We start from the raw sequence: 20545 nt of genomic DNA on the forward strand, positions 1-20545 counted from the left end.
TACTTGGACTGGAATGGAAGAGAGATTTCTTTCATTAATAAGTGACCGCAAGCAGTGTCATTTGAAGTCAAGGTTCAGAACATGAGTTGCCAGTGGTACTGTTTCCTCTGAAGAAGAACTTGTAGGTTTTCAGTGCAGGTCTGTATTTCACCTGATTTTTCTCAGGAGTGGTTATTTTCTTCTTCACTGGTCGTTCATCCCAGTTCAACTGAATGGTATCAAACCACTCTTTTTTATGCTAAAGATTTCCATGTCCATGCACAACTTAATGTTGCCAGAAACATTTTGTGTACTTCTTCCTTGATGTTTATTTTATTTGGTCTTTCCCAATAAGTAGAGAAGCTCTGTCTAGTGGTATTAGTCAACATGGTCCCCAGTGTCTATACAGACATCTAGAAAGACCACAGGAGATGCTTTTTGAAATGTGTGATGAGTTGACTTTGAGTCCAAATAGAATTCACAAGTGTACAATTAAGTATTCAAAATTATTTTGAGCCTCAGGGGGACCATGACATTCTCAAGTAGGAAGAAAAAAGGATTCTTCAGTATGATACTTCAAGGTATTTCTGAACAGAAAAGCATTATAGGTTGAGAAAAAAATTAGCTATATATTGAGATTTGTGTGTATCTTTCCTATGTGGAAGAATCTGGAATTGTTTTAGTTTACCTTTGATCTGTTACTACAGTAATAATGGAGGACATTGTCTTGCCTTTCCTTATCTGTCTTTCTTGCTTCCAGTTTCCTTCTGTATATAAACTTTAAAAAAGTCATTTATGGAGTGAAGTTCTTGTTTTTTCTGACATTCTGTTGTAAACAATGTTTATATTTTGAGCAGTAGAAACTTAGATGTACCATAGTTGTACATGTTTTTAATAGTTAAATATTAACATGGGTTATTTTAGGTCATTCTGTTCATGCTCAGTTTTAATAAATTTATTCCTGTTTTCTGAATGCTTAGTAAAACATTGTGGTTGGTATTAGAGGTGTATGGACATAGCAGCATTATTGTCTACAATCCTTGGCCTGGTAGTTTTCAGGACTTGCTTGCTGAGTAGGAGAATGTTTCCAAGCCTCAAGTCAGTAAGCTGTTTTCTTGTGAAGAGTATTTCCTGATAACGTTTCACTCTAATTTCCATTTTTGTGTATGACAGGTTGTGTTGATGGGATGGGACACCAAGTATAATGGGAAGAATGGTGCTCCAATGCTAAGGGAATGACCCCTAGAAACATCAGGTCTCACACTCAAACCAAGTGTGATCTTGCAGGTCCTCAAGAGAGATTCTGAGGCTGGCCATGAGTCAGTGGATGGGAGACCCTTGGAGGTCCTGCTGCAAGCTAGGAGGCACTGGTTGGCATTTGAGCAGCAAGGCAGTGTGGGCTCTGGTTCAACATAAACTTGGCAGACACCACCACCAATGCTTGAGGATGGAAGAAAGACCCCCAGATATGGATCATGCTTGACTCCAGGGGAATGATGAAAACTGGGGGTTAGTTGTGGCCTACATGATGGAGAAGTGTGCTCCTGAAAATTGCTACTGGGAGGACCACCTGCCTTCTACATGCAATACAGGGTTTTGGCTGCCTGGAAGCCCTGGGATGTGTGCCTATGTATTAGTGATCAACAGGAGAATGGGAGGCAGTGGAGCTTTCAGAAAGTGGAAGAGGTAGAATGCAGGGCCCTGTCAGGACAGGGTTCATGTTGGGGTTAGGCTGGTGTGGGTTGGGAGTGCAGGGAGGGGAAGCAGTGGGAGGCAGTGCAGGCTACTGGCTGAGGAGTAGCAGTTTAAGTCTGGGCATTGGCTGAGTGATCTTTGCAGAGGTTAGGGAATGCCAAGCTTGGGGACACATACCCAGTAGGGATGTGTGTCCTTAAAGATGTAGGCCCTGCACCTGGGAGTAAGGTAGGGTCACTGAAGGGTGGGGGAGGTGTTTCATGGTGACTGCTTGTGGGCATTGGTTAGAGAGGAACTTCTTTTCTTATTAAACATATCAAAATAGCAAATATGAAATCCAGGTTCTGAAAATCATTTGGCACTTTTTTTTTTTTTCTCAATGCGGAGTCTCCTTCAAACTTGTAACTTTTTCCCCAATGGATTCTTGCTGGTTGGTAGGGTGTCATTGTTTTGTATACAAATGAGTCCTATAATTCAAAACAAGCTTACCTTTCCCAAAGCACTTTTCGTATCTCTTCTGGTACTTTGAAGTTTATTTTACCTTTGCCAGTAAACAGTGTCTTTCCACTGACATTTGGCATCAATTTGTGCAAGCTGAATACTCAGTAACTTTGCTGTCTGTTCCATTCAATTTGTTTTAAGGCTCACCCATCTTAAGAACTACCTTGCCACTGAAAAGTTGAATATGCAGGTGTCCTGTGTAAATACCAGCATGTTGAACTTTGTACCCCCAATCCCTGGACATCCACAGCATGCCAAAATGGAGGATTATACCTTGTTGAGACCTATAGCTCCAGGAGCAAAGCCTCTTTCCTGTTTTTGCTTGAGGGGAAGAAGAAGCCATCAATGCTGGCCGCAGGCTTCTGAGCTTGCATCAGGGAGGCCCAGCAATTGAGAGGCGAGATACTTCATGAGCGGGAATAGTGTCTGGACCTTCTAACAGTCTGTGCAGCATAGGCCCCGCATCAGTGGAAAAACCTCCCTAAAATTTCACAGGTTGCTTCTCTGAGAGCTCAGCTGTATGTCTGAAGCAAGTGAGGTTGTGGATGCATTGATCAGCACCGTGAAGTGTACCTTCTCATAGTCACAGGAGAAGGAGAAAAAGGAAAGACCAATATCTAAGATAAGTGTTGTTAAGAAACGGATGCATAGTGCTAGTCTGACTTACTCACATATTGAGGTTTGGGTTTGAGAGAACAGGAAGTTGTTCTCACCAAGGAAGTAGAAGCTGTGAATGGATGGGGTCTTTGTATTTTTGGAAAAGTAGAATTGTTTGTTGATTGGTCTTTGGCTAACACCATGCACCCCATTTTCCAGAAACAGGTCTTATGATGATGACCTGGTAGGTAATCACTGTGTGTGTGAGTATCGCATATCGTGGCATCAACTGTGCTGATGGTGACATCGGCTTTCTGCTCATGAGCCATTATCAATTTGTGCCTGTTTTGGTAGCTCTGTTTGGAGATGTGGAAGTTCTTGCAGCACTGCTTGCTGGTCAAGACATGATGTTATTTGTCCTGGTGCATCAGTAGCTGATCAGAGCTGATTGTGTATTGGAGAACCAGCCTTTGACCATGGACTTGAGGTTATTTGAGGAAAAAAAAAAGCTGTGACATACTGCAGAATTAGACCAAAACCAAAGATAGCAAAATGGATATTGATATTGTACTTGGGATAGAAATGTAAAAACCCAACAATCTACCAACAGATGGGAAAACCATGACTGAAATGAAGAAAGTAAGGAGTTATGGGATTCTTCTGAAGTGTGCCAGCAGCCCTCCACTCACTCACTGCACTCTGTACTGCTTCTGGGGACTTATGAATGAACTCTCTCCATAGCCTTGGTTGATACATATGCAATGTACCTTTCCTCTGGCACTTAAATCATCTGATGTTTTTTAGGACATAGACTTTTGTTTTTAATTTTGGACATCATTGAGAGAGAATTCTCAGAAGCTTCAGGGCATTTTTATTTATTCCAAAGTACATTTCATCTTGTAGCTACTGCTTTACCCTCTTGCATCTTTGTAACCAGTCAGGTGGCTCATCACTGTGTGATCTTCTATTTTTACATGTGATCCCCTATTTGTTCTTCATTTTTCTCTCTAGCTTTTGCATAGGAGATAAAACATTCAACACTTTGCATTCTGTGTCTGGATTATTTCATTGATCATGTCATTTCTTATTCCATTCATAACTTTTCTGGATATAGCAGTCTTGGTTGTAAAGTGTTTCCTTTCGAAGCTTGGAATATTTCATTCCAACCCCCCCCACCTTGATTTTAGAGTCTGAGATGAGAAGTTTGAACTGAGGCTTATAAACATAAGTATAATTAAATTTATACAAACAAATATAAATTTATACAAATGTGACCTAATGTTTTTCTTGTGTATCTTTTACTATTTTTCCTTATTTTCATTGCTGGGTCCTTTGATTATAATGTCTTGCAGAGCTGCTTTTTATCTTAATCTGTTTTTTTTTTTTTGTTTTTTTTTTTTTTTTGCTTTGGGATTCTGTATGGATCGTGTGTGTAAATGTCTATCTTATTTTTAATGTTTAATTTTTTTTCTAGTGCTATTTGATCAAAAAATTTAATTTCATTAGTCTGAATTTCTATGTTCTTCTTCACCTTTTGCCAAGATTTTCTACTTGACCTTGAGCCCAAAACAATGGTTTTCCCAAACATGTACTGAAAGTTTTGAAAATGTGAGCAAAAATAGACTTTCCTTCTTAAAATTGTTTTCTCATATATTAGTCATATTAATAGATAATTATTAACAGGGAAGGAGATACTTTTAATTAAATTTTGAGCTTTTGTTTTCTTTCAGTTTATTCTTTTCTAGGCTTTAAGGCTATTTTGAAGTGTAACTTAATGTTTCTCAATTTTATATATTAAGATTTACATTTTCATTTATACCAGTTTGCTTCAATGTGAGTTTCTCTTCAAAGTAAAATTTTTAAAAATTGAATGAGATTATAAATTTGATCCATTAGATCCTCCAGGAAGTATTATTATTTAATATGCATAAGCTTATCTCAAATGATTTGGAGAGTTCTTCAGGCCAGGCTACTTGATTTGAAGAGAAGGAAAATTTAAATTAAAAGCTTCAAGTTATAAATGCATTTTGGAACCAACTTATATCCTCCTCAGCTATAATGGTGGTTATATGTTGTGACTTGTTAACCATTTGTGGGAAATTTCACTGAGCTGTTCCAATTATTATCTTCCAATTATCATTTTAATATTAAGTGACATTTTTCTCAAGACAAATCATAAGTATGTTTTTCACTGATATTTTGAGAGTCGTAGTCACTACACAGTTTTTAAATAAACAGATATTTTTACCTCTAAATCTATTTCCTGACAGGGTGAAGTAAGTAAGTGTTGCATGGATTTGTATGGAAAACTGAATAACTCTACCTAATGGGCAATATAAACATTTGATCATGTAGTTGAATCACAAATATCAAGGTACATTTCTGTGGTAGATGTAAAAAAATAAGATTTTGAATCACTCCTTCTTCATACTTATAAACCATTATTTTAAAAATGATTGTAGTAGAGTGACATGATTTTAATACAGCTCTTAAAATTATATGAGCATATGAATTAAAGTGGAGTGGAATTCCCTTGTCCTCCATTAACATATGGCACAGAGTGAGAATTCAGTAATGAACTTTCCTATGGTTGGCAGTATGATTGATATTGGTGTAGAAATGGATGATCTGTCCTTAAACCATAAATGTTCTTCATCAGGGAGTAAATGCTCATAAAATTAGATACCTATAACTATAAGCTACCATAACTCTATATTATGATATGTAAGTAAGTAGTTTTATTTTGACTTTATAAAACATAAGGGTAAGGTTACTTTTTTGGTTTTCTATTTTTGATTCTTATTCCTTTGTTATTCAGAAAATTCTTCTTTAGCACCTACTTTGCATTTAGAACTATTTTGGAAGCTGGAAAATATATAATAGCATTTTTATTTGGTATTTTATTTTTTACTTTCAAGATTGGAAAGGATGTCTATCCCTTTCTGTTTTCAAATATGAATGTATGTGTAGAGATTTCAAAATGGGGTTAAAATAAATAAATGACCCAACTCAAAAGCACTTAAGTTAGAAAACCACAAGCCATTATATAAAGGGCATGAATCATACTGTCTTTAATTAAGTGGATGTATGTTTAGAAGGCCAGAGGCTTATCCTGTTTATGAATAGGTTAAGTTCTTTTGTGAGTCTTGAGTGTTGTTATCTATCTATCTATGTATATATTTAGTAATATACATATATGCAGAAATACTTATAGATACATGTATATGTATGGAATATGGCTTCCAAGAGACAGAGGGACATAAAGTGATTATAGATATTTATACATTTTTTAGCTGAAACATAATCAGTGCCAGTGGCTTTTATTTTTCTTTACAGACTTTTTAATTTGTGCATTATAATTGTACATAACAAGATTTTTTGTTACATATTTATACATGCACACAATTTAACAATATAATTTGGCCAATATTGCTTCCCAGCACTTCTGCCCTCCCTGCGTACCTCCCACCCCTTGGTCTTTTTCTCTAGTTATCTCCCTTTGATTTTTCAGAGATCATCCCCCACACCATTCTTTTTCTTTTTCCTCTCTTGCTTGCACATATGAGAGAAAGCATATGATCCTTGACCTTCTGAGTTTGACTTATTTTGTTTAATATTATGGTCTCCACCCATTTTTCTGCAAATGACATAATTTCATTTTTATGATTTAATAAACTTTCATATTATCTCATCTCTCTTTGGATTCCTAGCGTTAGGCACACAGGGAAGCTAATTTTAATCCATCATATTGATAATAGTAATAGCAGCCCTCCTTTCTCATTCACCTCCAATTCTGGTGTTCCTTCCATGTGCCTGCCGTGATTCTTGTGGTTGATCTTTCATCTTTGTGGTGGAGTAGTATAACTTGCTGTAAGGATTAAGGATACTAAGCCAGAGAAGTAAACAGATGGCTATAGAGGGAACTCCCTTAGTTTGACTCCATGTCCATCACTTTTATCCTTGAGAAGCATGGGTGCCAATTTTAAGCCTGAAAAATGTCTGCATCACAGTATTTTTAATATAATTCTATATGGAGTATAATTTTGATAAATTATTTGACTTTCTATTTCTTCTGGTTGGGAATATGTTAGAATTTTTAAAAGTTTCCAATGAAATAGGTGAATTTCATCAGGTGATTTCTAATGCTGCTTTTATATTTGATACACCATTTAATCTTTTCCAGTTATTTGATATGTGCTTTTTTTCCTGAGCACCTAAAGCATTTTTTATTCATTCTATTTAGTTATACATGGCAGTGGAATGCACTTTGACACATCATACATAAATGGAGTATAACTTCGAATTCTTCTGGTTGTACATGATGTAGAATCACACTGGTCATGTAGTCATATATGCACATAGGGTGATTATATCAGATCCATCCTGCGATTCTTCCGACCTCCATTCCTCTTCCCCTCCCTTCACTCCCCTCTCCCTGGTCCATAGTATATCTGTTCTTCCCTACCCACTCCAAGCCTTATTATCAATTAGCATCTAAAAATCAGTGAAAACATTTGGCCTTCGGTTCTTTGGGATTAGCTAATTTTGTTTAGCATGGTATTCTCCAGCTCCATTCATTTACTTCCAAATGCCATAATTTAATTCTTCTTTAAGGCTGGGTAATATCTGGTTTTGTATGTATATCACGTTTTCTTTATTAATTCATCTGTTGAAATGCACTTAGGTAGGTTTCATTGTTTAGCTATAACATTGATGTGGCTGCACCACTGTAGTATGCTGATTTTAAATCCTTTGGGTATAAACTGAAAAGAGGGATAACTGGGTAAATTTCAAGTTTTCTGAGGAATCTTTATACTGTTTTCCATACTGATAATTTGGAAATTTGCCTCCCCACCAGCAAGGTATGATTGTACCTTTTTCCCCTACATCCTCACCAACATTTATTGTTGATTGTATCCTTGATAATTGCCATTCTGACTGGAGTGAGATGAAATCTCAATGAAGATTTGACTTGCATTTTTGTAGTTACTAGAGATGAATATTTTTTCATATATTTGTTGATTGTATTTTTTCTTCTTTGCAGTGTCTGTTCAGATCCTTAGTCCATTTATTGATTGGGTCATTGTTGTTGTTGTTGTTATTATTATTATTGTTGTTGTTGTAAATTTTTTTAGTTCTTCATATATTCTGGAGATTAATGTTGTATCTGAGGTGCATGTGGTAAAGATTTTCTCCCATTCAGTAGGCTTTCTCTTCATATTATTGTTTCTTATGCTGAGAAGAAGTTTAAAATCTGCTTCTTTGATTCTATCCCATTTATTTATTCTTGATTTTACATCTTGTGGTTTATGGGTCTTGCTAAGAAAGTAAGTTCCTAAGCTGACATGATGGAGATTTGGGCCTACACTTTCTTCAGTTAGTTGCAGGGTCTCTAGGGTTCTAGTGCCTAAGTCCTTGACCCACTTTGAGTTTTGTGTAGGATGAAAAGTAGGGGTTTAATTTTATTTTGCTACATGTGTATTTCTAGTTTTCCCAGCACCATATGTTGAAGATGGTATCTTTTCTCCAGTGTATATTTTGGCCCCATCTTCTAGTATTAGTTAACTGTATTTATGTGGGTTTTTTACTGTTTATTCTGTTCTTTACTATTGTTCTGTGAGTCTGTTTTGGTGCCAGTACCATGCTGTTTTAGTTACCATGGCTTGGTGGTGTAGTTTAAGGTCTGTGGAATGTGATGCCTCCTGCATCACTTTTCTTGCTAATGACTGCTTTGGCTATTCTGGTTCTCTAATATTTGCAAATGAATTTTATGGGTGATTTTTCTAGTTCTACAAAAAGTCATTGGTATTTTTATAGGAATTGCATTGAATCTGTATAGCACTTTTGGTCACATGGTTAATTTGACAATATTAATTCTGCCTTTCAAGACATGGGAGATTTTCTATCTTTTATGGTCTTCTGTAATTTCTTTCTCCAGTGTTCTGTAGTTTTAATTGTAGAAATATTTCAAATCATTTGTTCTATATAATCCCAAGTATTTTATTGTTTTCTTAGGCTATTGTGAATGGTATAGTTTTCATAATTTCTCTTTCAGTTCACCTGCCATTGATATATAGGTATGTAATTTATTTATGGCTGTTAATTACACAATCAATTTTGATGTATTATATCTCTATTCTCATTTATTTCTGAAATTTTTTTCTCCCCTGATTTTATATGTAATTCAATCCTAATCCATAGTTGTATATTTTAGCCTCCAGGCATTAAATGGTTTCTGTTTCTTATCTTATCATTAACCTGCTATTTCTTTCTTTTGGATCTCATTGGGTGCAAAAAAATTATCTCTATTTCTTGTATTTACCTTGTACCAAAAAAATATGATTTTTGGTTTCAGGGATTGAACTCAGTGGCACTTGACAACTGAACTACATCCCCAGCCCTATTTAGATACAGGTTCTCACTGAATTGCTTAGCACCTTGTCATTGCTGAGGCTGGCTTTGAACTTGCAATCCTTCTCTTTTAGCTTCCTGAACCACTGGGATTACAGGAGTGCTCCACCATGCCTGGCAGTATGAACTATTTTAAAGAATGTTCATTGTTTCATGATGAAGCAAATGAATTCATTATTGATGGATTAAATAGTCCACATATGTCTATGCAGTCTATCTGATTAATGTTATGTATTTAGTTCTGAAGAGGCTAGGCTGGCAGTGTTTCCTTTTTTGATGGGCATGGTACAGAAAGGTCTCCCAAAACCTCAGCAGTGTGAAGAGCGTGGAGTGTGGTTCTCACAAGGCCTTTCATCTGCTACCACAAACTCTGTCTTCCATCTATGGCTTCCTCCAATTGTCACCTCCTCAAACCCCCACCAACACCAAACCATTTTATAGTAATCTTATTTTGTTTAAAAGCATTGACAGAGTTGTTGGGTATATGGATTAGTTATAGAGTATTTAGCATGTATGAGAACCTGGGTATAGTGCTCATCTCTTTAAAAAAATGACTTACCAAAATTATTATTGCCAATGAAGAAGCTTATCAAGGGAGATTGAGCAGGAATACTGGCTGGTGTGGGCCATTTGTGGAGGTCCTGACCTGAAAGCCCTAGAGAAACAGAGAGGTCCTGAGTGTCTCCATGCACCTATTTACTCATTTCACAAATTTGAATGAATCCTGGAGGCCAAAGTGCGAGTCAGTTATGTAGGTTAGAAGAATGTCCTGATGGAATGGAAGACTGCACCATCCAGGCTGTGCCGGTGGGGGCAGAGCAGAAGGGAGACCAGTTCTCCTTTCACCAGGATGTTTGACTTTAATATCCTATGGAGTGCTCAATATCCAGGACCTGCAAACCTTGGAAGTTCAGTACCCAGGACTTCTAATTGGCAGCTAAATAAAACCAAAACTTCAACTGGTTTCCCAAGTAATTATAATTTCCTTATAGGGTGACTGATTTTTAAAAAATAAATTAATACACACAGCATCTTTTAATGTACACATTTTCAAAAGAATTGAAAAGTTTTCAGATACAATCTATTATCTGTTGTATCCTGAGGGCCTCACAAGAACTCTGAAGTTGGAAGATGGCTCCATGTTCTTTCTTCTTTTTTTTTTTAATTTTTAAAACTGCTTCACACTAGTATATTTAGGGATGTGTCTTCCACCCCTAAATAAAGATTTTACTTATTTCTCACATGCTTTACTCACTAGTTCATCAAATTCTTAAGGATAACTCATTGTCATCTTGATCATCCAACCATCTTCATAACAACAGTTGTTGACAAGCCCTGAATTTTCTGCAAATAGCTTTATTAACTTTAGTTACCTCCCCACAGAGGAAACTAGAGTTCACAGGCAGCTCTCATAATTTCTAAAACACAAAACACAACATGCTTTTTTCAATTTTGTCACCATTTTTAGGCAGACTAAACTAAAAAAAGCATCTGCCAAAAGCTTTTTGCACAAAATTCCATAATTGCTGATTTCACTGCCCTTTCCTGTAGTTATGCATTACTCTGTATCTGTTCAAGCAGGGATAGCAGGGCATTGGTTGAGAGCATCCAGTTAGTGTAGGCTCTCAGTCACTGGTGCCAAGGGAGCAGCACACAAGGGTGCCTATTCTGCACAGAGCTACCTGCAGCTGTCCTACAGTACCTTGCCCTACCCTGTTCTGAGGGGATTAATGGTATCAAAGGTAGGCGCTGCTGGTGGTTTGTGCATAGGAATATTCACTGACCCAAAATGTGAGCTCTTCCTATGGTTATTGATTTCACAAGAAACAAATAAAAAAATCATTACATTTTTGAGTTCTACATGCAGTCTTTTAGGGTCATGATGACACTAAGAAAATGTTTGCAATGAACAAAAATTTGACATTCTGTGTATCAAAATACATTATTAACTTTCACAAATTACTTGTTTGCCAGTTGCCAAAAGATAAGTGACTGGAACAAGATAAAAAGAATACTCAAATATCTGTACGAAGAGTGAAATGGAATTTTTAGGTAGTGGCATGCACAGTTTTAAATGTTGCATAGAAGTTACCATCCAATCATCTATTCGAGGAGCATTAAACATCTCAAACCTTAATCAACAGCCCAATAGCACTACTCTTCACCTTCAAATCATTGTAGCTGAAAAATTTATCTCATTTGTTAGACTTAAATTTCTTCTCTTACCAAGGACAATAAATATATTTTCTATGTTCATATATCAACATAACTTGAGCATCTGTAAAAGAGTACTTTATTTGATTTAATTAAATTCCAGGGTTGGAAATGAAGCTCAAATGTTAGAGTACCTCCTGCATAGCAAGATCAAGGGTAAGGGTTCAATCCTCAGCACAACAACAGCAACAACAACAACATTGTAATCATCAACAACATAATAGATTTTAAAAAGAGAAGTAGAAAAAAAGGAAGTCTTCTTTTCAATTTATTATTTCTTAAACACCTTTTCCAACATGAAGAAGCATTTGTTTTCTTCTAGTACATTTCTGTATTAACATCCTATAGTGCCTTTCATCTATTGTAGATATTACTACAATACACTTTTTATATATGCATATTTTATTTCACATATGCAATTATAGGTTAATAATTTTGTTTTGGTTGCATTCTGATGGAAATAGAAGAGAGCAAGTATAAAATATTATTGCTACTGCAAAATTATTGCTTTACTTTATATAAGTTTCACTTAAAAATACTGAAGTTCTCAACTATACTTATCTATTCTTTAATTCTATTCATTTGTACTCATAAACTGAATACTTTTTTTATGCTCAAAAACTGCACAGCTACTTATTTTGTATTTGACATACTCTAGTATCTCACAGAACTCTTACACAAAAACTTTATGTGACCAGTTAATTAAAACTGAAGTGATAGGACTCAGTTTCAAGTAAAACAGTTCTTCCTCCTTTTCCATCAAGCATTTATGGAGGTAAGAAATTGTCAACTCCCCTTGTGGAAAATTAAGACAGTATTAAATACTAATCATTGAAAACACCTGATTCACATATATCCTGTGTATATAAATACTGAATTAATTTAACCATACTAATTCATTTGGATTCTTTTTCCCTTGGGATTAAGTTACTTGGGGGAAAATAAGAAAGTATTTACTTTTAGTTTGGTCTTTTGCTCTTGTTATTCAGCCTACTTTACCTATAGTACTTTTAAGAACTGAATTTAATTTAAATGTCATCCATGTGATTAGAACTGCCATAAATATATTGTTTGTCTTACATTTCAGTTAAGGTAAGGCACCATGGATTATGATGGTTCTTTATTTTGTGTAAGAAGAAAAAAATTAAATGCTGCCAATTATAGTTGTAATGCAGCCTGAATTTTTAGTGGTATTCCAATGTCAGTGTTATTAAAATGATAGGGGAAAAAAGCATCCAAGACTCATTGAAATACATAGTTTTTAAAAGATATCTGCAAAAGTCACTATAATGCTACTAATTTAATAATTGAAATACTCTTAGTTGATAAAAGCAATAGTATTGATTCCAGTAGCTACCAATTATGGAGCTGTTCCTTGTTCTAGAAACTCTTCAAATGTTTTAAATAGATTCTCCATGAAGCATCAAATTAGGACCCTGGGAGATACTAATTTTAATCCTGTCTTTTTTAGGAAACTGAGGGAGAGTATGACTGTAGGATAACTAGTACATCACAGAGCCTAAAGTAGAACTCAAACCGAAGATGAACTAAATCTTAAGGCCATGTTCTTTCTAGGCAAGTGGGCCACTCTGCTCTGGGGATGTGGTTCTATGGTATATCCCTTCTTTACCCATAATGCTTCAGTCCTGTGTTCCATCCCCAGAACTATGAAAATAAAGAGACAAAAGTAAGTAAAATCAATGGAACCAGGCACAGTGGAACATACCCATGATTCCAGTGAGTAAGGATGCTGAGGCTAGAGCATTGGAAGCACAAGGTCAGGGTGGGCAACTTAGTGAAACCCTGCATCAGAATTTTTTAAAAACTAAATTAATAAGTGCTTATGATATGACTCAGTAGTTGAGTACCCCAGGGTACAATCCCAAACAATATCAGAAACAAGAAATATGAAAGAAAGTGTCAATGGCATAGGCCGATCATTCATTAGTTTATTAAGTAATGACAGCTAGTAAATATTGTACCTTCTTCAGAAGAAAATAGAGGAATTATGAACTATTAAATGTTTATAATTGCATTAATAGCTGGATATTTCAAAAGGTGCCTTATGAATTCCTAACAAAGCCTCCTTACTTGCATAGAACCCCTCTATATTATGCCTGTGCCTGTGGCATTCCAGCAGTGCTGGCTTTTATAGTGAAGATGAAATACAACGTTGACCTGTGAGACAGTGATGACAACATACCGTTGATGAAGGCAGATGTAGCCAATGGTTTTGCAGAAAATTAATTTGATGCAATGCTTAGAAGAAAAATTGATTAATGCCAGTTGGTTATAACTAATGAGTAAAACATGTGAAATGTTTTTCTTGGATTTTCCAAATTTATAATCTATTTTTTGGTTAAAACCAACAGGCCTTTTAATATGAGGAAGAGGAATGTGCAATTATTCTTCTAGAACATGGTGCCAATCCAAATGTTCACAACAAGTGTGAAACTCCTCTCCACTATGCTATCTTTTATAGGAACACATCAGTAACAACAAAACTGCTTTCATTCAACGCAGATATTGAAGTCAAAACACGGTATCAACATCAATCACCATTATTTCCAAAATATTTGAAATGTTTCTTTGAAATTAACAGTGATTTATGTTAACAAATACTGATTATAAGCAGTAATTTTTCAATTAGAATAGTAACAAATGTTGGAAGGTCTCCTCATATTCCTCCTCCTTCTTTTGTAGCTCATGTGTATATTTAGGAGTTATCCCTCCATGAATTGTGTCCACATCTAGAGTTCAAGAGACTCATGTAGAAATCTGAATTTTAAGCTTCTGTGAGTAACCTGATGTGGTCCTCCTTGAGTCATAGTACCGTGTCGTGTGGTGTGCAGGGTTTGCCTCCCACATGCTGGGCACACATGTTCTTTAGTTTGCTATTGACAACTGCAGCATTCCCTCAGATCACCTACTTCTCCTGTATAAATGAGGTTATAGCTCCTATTTTATAATATATTTTGATAAAGTTTTCATGGCAATTTTTACTGATATACAAGAATATGGCCTACATAATATATTATCAATCTCTTTCAAATGGGATTAATTTTTTGAATTGAGAATTTGATATTTAAGGAATTTTCTTTCTATATCCTATAAAAATCATGTTCTCATTGGAATTTTTGAAAGGCAGATTAGGTCACTCATTGCTAGTATTGAATAAATTATTGCTAGAAGTAGTAACTCATGAATTTTGTGAGCTGTACTATGTATTACTATTCAGCTTTGTTCCTTAAAAATGCAAATGATTTAGTATCTTTCATGATGCTAAAAATAATCTGTGTAGATCAGCATGAATCTTGTTGAATCACAAAATTTCTGAATTTTGGCTAAAATTATAAATAACATTAAGTAGCAATTAACGTGGAATGCAAGTAAAAAGAATTTTGGAAAGTAGATTATCATTATGTTACAGGATTGTCATTACAAGTGAGAATACATTTTCAATATTATTTTTTATTAGTGGTTATAGTTATACATAGTAGTTGGGTTCATCCCAACAAAATCATACATGCATGGAATTTCAGTTGAATTTATGATTTCCTCTCTTCCATTCTGTCCTACTTCTCCTCCTCCAGTCTCCTCCTCCTATTCTCCTGAACTTCCTTTCACTTGTCTGTTTATTTATATTTGATTGTTTCTTTTTACTTATACATAAAGCTGCAATTCCCTGTGGTATATTTATATATGCATATAACATTAATATTAAAGAATTGCTTCTTCATTCCTTTCCCTTTCCCATTCCCGCTCTGCCTCTCAATCTCCTTTTCCTACACTGAATGATATTCCCTAAATCTTTTGATATTCTGTTCTTCCCTTCTTTTTCTTTACTTAATTCTAGCTTCCACATATGAAACATTTGACCTTTGAGTTTCTTAGTTTCACTTATTTCACTTAGATGATGTCATAATTGATTTTTATGGCTGAGTAAAACTTTATTGTATGTATTGCACCACTATTTCTCAATCCTTTCATCTAATCACAGGCACCTGGGTTGATTTCATAATTTACCTATTGTGTATTGTGCTACTGTAAACACTCATGTGATTGAATTACTATACTAGGCAAATTTTATTGTACTTGTTTACTGATGGATAGCTGGTTCTTGTTGTGGTTCCCTGCTTAGATTTTGGGGAATCTCCAAACTGTTTTCCAGAGTTGTTGTACTAGTATGTAGTACCACCAGCAGTGTACAAGTGTGCCTTTCCCACACATTCTTACCAGTATGTATCACTGTTTGTGTTCTTGATCATTACCATTATGGCTGGAGTAAGATAAAGTTTTAGTGTAGTTTTTATTCACATTAACCTAATTGCTAGACATGTAGAAGAGTTTTTCATATATATTTTGGATATTTGTGTTTTTTTTAAGAAATTTCTGTTTAGTTCTTTTGCCCAGTTATTGAATGGGTGTTTTTTGTTTGTTTCGTTTTGTTGTTGTTTCTTTGTTTGGTGGGGTTTTTTAATATTTATATTTTTGTTGTAGCTGGGCACAATACCTTTATTTTATTTATTTTATGTGGTTCTATGGATCAACCCTAGGGCCTCACATGTGCTAGGTGAATGCTCTCCTGTTGAGCTACAACCCCAGCTTGGTGTTTTTTGTTTTTTTTTTTTGAGTTGGTTATTTCTGTTTGTTAACCCCTGTCAGTGGATTAACTGGCATTTTTTCTCCAATTGTGTAAGAATAATATATTTTCGTATTGAGCTTTCTGACATGTAAGATAAATATCTTTCATCTTATAATAAGAGAAGACACAGGGACCAATTATTAAAAAAAAATCAATGTAGTTTACTCAGAGTCTCTCAGTTTTAAGCAGGAATGCCTGATATTGGTATCTGGGATTCTGATTCCATAAATAGAAAAGAATTAAGAGGACTTGTATAACATGGAGGAAACTTTCATGTCATTGGAAATCTCTCAGTGGACATCAGATTGCAACTTGTGTGTGACTTTTAGGTCGTAATTCCAACAAAAGGCTTTTGGGTTATGTGGCAACTCTGAAAGATAATTTTGGGTTTATTGAAACAGCCAATCATGATAAGGAAATCTTTTTCCATTACAGTGAGTTCTCTGGTGATGTCGATAGCCTGGAGCTGGGGGACATGGTGGAATACAGCTTGTCAAAAGGCAAAGGCAACAAAGTCAGTGCTGAAAAAGTAAACAAAACTCACTCAGTGAATGGCATTTCTGAAGAAGCTGATCCCACTATCTATTCTGGTAAAGTCATTCGCCCCCTCAGAAGTGTTGATCCAACACAGATTGAGTCTCAAGGAATGATTGAGATCATGGATGAGGGGGATATGAAAGGTGAGGTGTATCCATTTGGCATAGTTGGAATGGCCAATAAAGGGGATTGCCTGCAGAAAGGGGAGAGTGTCAAGTTCCTGGGCCAAAATGCACAGACTATGGCCTATAACATCACGCTCCTGTGCAGGGCCACAGTAGAGTGTGTGAAAGATCAGTTTGGCTTCATTAACTACATAGTAGGAAATAGCAAGAAGCTCTTTTTCCATGTGAAAGAAGTTCAAGATGGCATTGAGCTATAAGCAGGAGATGAAGTGGAGTTCTCAGTGATTCTTAATCAGCGTACTGGCAAGTGCAGTGCCTGTAATGTTTGGGGAGTCTGTGAGGGCCCCAAGGCTGTTGCAGCTCCTCGACCTGACCGGTTGGTCAATCTCTTGAAGAACATCACCCTGGATGATGCTAGTACTCCTCGCCTAAAGGTTCTTCTTCAGCCAAGGGGACCAGATAACTCAATGGGATTTGGTGCAGAAAGAAAGATTTGTCAAGCTGGTGCCATTGACTAACCACATCCATAAAGCACATCATTAACCCACTATGATCAAGTTGGGGGGATTCTGGTGAAGGGTTCTGAATATCTCCCTCTTCATCCCTCCCAAAATCTGGAATACTTATTCTATTGAGCTATTACACCAGTTTTAACACCTTCCTTGTGTTATGTTTAAAAAAATAAATAAATTTAAGAAACCATTTTAAAACTATGCACAGTTGCAGCTTGGAAAACTTAAGGTGGCACCTTATAGTATCAATTATAGGAGCTTTATTTGGTGCATTTAACACAACTGGTAATTGCAAAATCCACTTCGCCTGTGTAAGTGAAAAATACAGACTGTTATCTTGTTGGCCCTATGAAATTCTGCACTTGATATTTAGTATATACTCTACCTTCATTACTTCTGGCAAGATGTTCTGCCTTAGCACTCAGTTTCAATCTTTTCCTTTTCTTTCCTGTTCATTATGCTTTAATTCTGAGGACCATATGAGGGTAGGATATATTACCTTTTAAAAACTACAAAAATTTGTATAGGCAAACCATTTTCTTAAGTTGATGGCCAAATGTTAAAATGTTATTTTTCATATCATTTATAATCTTGTCACAATCCACTTAACAAAGTTTGGTTAGATTTCAGTGAAAATTGTCTTCCAGAGTATTTTTTTTTCCTGAGATGGGGAGAAAATAACTTTACTACAATTAGTATATATGGTGCAGAATTTCATACAATTAAAGTGTGCCAGCAGTGTGGTAATTTGAACATATTTAAACAAACAAAAAAGGATGAATGCACAAACTTGCTGCTACTTAGATCACTGCAGCTTCTAGGACCCAGTTTCTTTTGCTGATTTAAAACAAAATGAGAAAAAATTAATAAATAAAAAAGTTGTGCCTGAAATGAATCTTGTTTTTTTTTTTTTTTTTTTAATAAGTAGCCTCCTGGTTCCTGTGTCCTGTAGAATACAGGCACTTGACCCTTGGTGTAGCTTCTGTTCAACTTTATATCATGGGAATGCATTGGTCTGATTTCTTGGCCCTCATCTTAAATTGGCCATATTCAGGGTCCCTGGTCAGTGGACTGAAGGCTTTGTCTAAGATGACAAGGGTCAGCTCAGGGGATATGGGGGAGGGCGCTTTTATCTTCCCCATTGTCATTTGAGGTTTTGATCTCTGGGTAGAGGCCATTTATCTTTGTAAACAGAAAACATTTTGCTTTCTGCCGTTTTCTGTTAATGGTGAAAGAATGGAAGTGAATAAAGTTTTACTGATTTTGAGACACTAAAAAAAAAAAACTCATTTTCTCCAACTTCTCCCATAGACTCAATTGGAATAATGCATAAAGAAGCTCATACTTTATTTACCCTTATCGTGCAGAGGGAGCATTTATTTTAATTTGCTAGAAGCATAGTAGATTCTTAATTATTTCAAAGCTGAGTCTATGTTATTTAATCAACAGCTTTAAAGATGAAAATTTACTTTATTTCATGTCTTCCTCTGGCCAATCCTCACTATCACCATAAATATGCTTCTCTCCCTAACCCTCCCTGTCACGCACACATCCGTACACTCACATGAAAACAAATAAATGTTCCTGTTCATCTGTTGAGTAGAAAGTCATTTATTTTTCTCTCATGTGAGGAAACCAGTTTCTATGACCAGTTTTCAACTATTTCTATGAAGTTCAGATATCTTCCTACTACAGTAGGGGAAACTGAGGCCTCAAAAGGGTAATTGAGTGATCCCCACTCAGTTAGCTCTAAGAGCCCTAGGACTCCTAGATTTAAGTATAGGACTTCCTTAGACTGTTCTTCCTCAGAGATACCAAAAGAGAAGAGAAAGTGACTAGAGGCTGAACCCTTTGCTTACCTATTTAATTAAATACAATAGAACAACTTATAGAACAGAACTTAAAATCCTTTTTATTTATAATTTTGTTTCATCATTCAGGGCTTTTAGCTGCCTTGCAGATTTTTGTGGGGGAAGGAGTTCAATGATCATCACTTAGAAGGGCTTCCTTTTTTTAATTCTGTGAGGAAAAAAATCAAGAAAAAAAAAACAGCAAGAACAAAGATATTTGGTAGTTACAGTTCATAGATTGAAGACAGCATCCTTTCCTGTCTCAAAATTGTCATATCACTTCAAGGTGCTCAGATGTAATCCACAGACAAATCAAATGCCATCTTTTTTCTTTCCCAACTATAATATGAAGATTTTGGGCATGTGATAGGGCTGAAAAATTGGTTTCTTTGTATATGCTAATTCAATCAATCAGTAACAGTTGCATAGAATATTATATTAAGAAGAATTCAAAAGGCACAGAAGTAAAGAATGCTGTCCCCAATTAGGGATATCTTCCCTGGGTGCAGGAAGGGGAATGGCCACACATCTGCTACAAATTTGAAAACCCTGAAATAGATTATGTATGAGGTTCTTTCCAGTGCTAGCCTTTTATGATTCCTACAAAACCAGAGCAAAAGTATCCAGCATTAAATTACTCCATTCAAGGCTAGATGTGTATGTTGTCATTAATCCCTCATAGTCTTATGTAAATATTTCAGAGGGTAAATGGAAGCTTCATGGTGCTGGTAGGGAGCTGGGCCTGCCCTGAATAGCCAGCCCAGAGGCTGGCAGCACAAGGCTTTTCTAACCCTCTGATGGTGGAGAGCCTGCCCTCTGAGATCTTTCCTCTCCACTTCCTCATTATTCTCATTAGTCTTCCTTACTCATACAGTGACACATTCTCTATTATAGCAGTGGTCTTTTACTTCTCAGATCATAAAACATCTAGAGTCTGAACAAAACCACATGCTCTCTTCCATGAGAAATCTACTCACAAACACATCTATATAATTTGGGCTCTCACCTGTTTTCATAAATACTTGTTGATCTCTTAATCTCCATCAGATGCTCATCTCCATCAGACGTAGGTGATTTGGAGATGTTACAATGCCTTGGGATTTTATCTGTGTTTTATTTGGGGCCGAAAGCAATTGTTTCTGTTGTGAACATTATTACCAAACACAGTAACAACAAATTTTTACTGGTATGTCAATATAGTGGTAAGGCCCAGTGCTAAGAACTTTGCCTGAGTTAATTCCCTTAATTCTGATAGCAAACTGTATGAGGAATTTTATAAGAGACAATAATACATTTTAAGCACTTTTTTTATAACAGTGCCCAAGATAGAGTGGATCCTCAATAAATGTTAGTTGTTATTACTGCTTTTATTATTGTCATTATTTTTTTGGCAGTGGCCCAGAAGTCCTAGGCACTTTCAACAAGGTTAAAACTGTGCAATGTCTTATGTACTTCATTGATGCTTATTTAGAGTGACAT

General features: G+C 35.8%; 1 pseudogene; it reads left to right on the forward strand.

Moving 5' to 3' along the window:
- The window catches only part of LOC144251173 (cold shock domain-containing protein E1 pseudogene), a 53941-nt pseudogene extending 36522 nt beyond the window's left edge, over window positions 1-17419 (forward strand).
- The last annotated feature ends 3126 nt before the right edge of the window (window positions 17420-20545 follow it).

Source organism: Urocitellus parryii, chromosome Y (genome assembly GCF_045843805.1).
Source record: "Urocitellus parryii isolate mUroPar1 chromosome Y, mUroPar1.hap1, whole genome shotgun sequence".
NCBI lineage: Eukaryota > Metazoa > Chordata > Mammalia > Rodentia > Sciuridae > Urocitellus > Urocitellus parryii.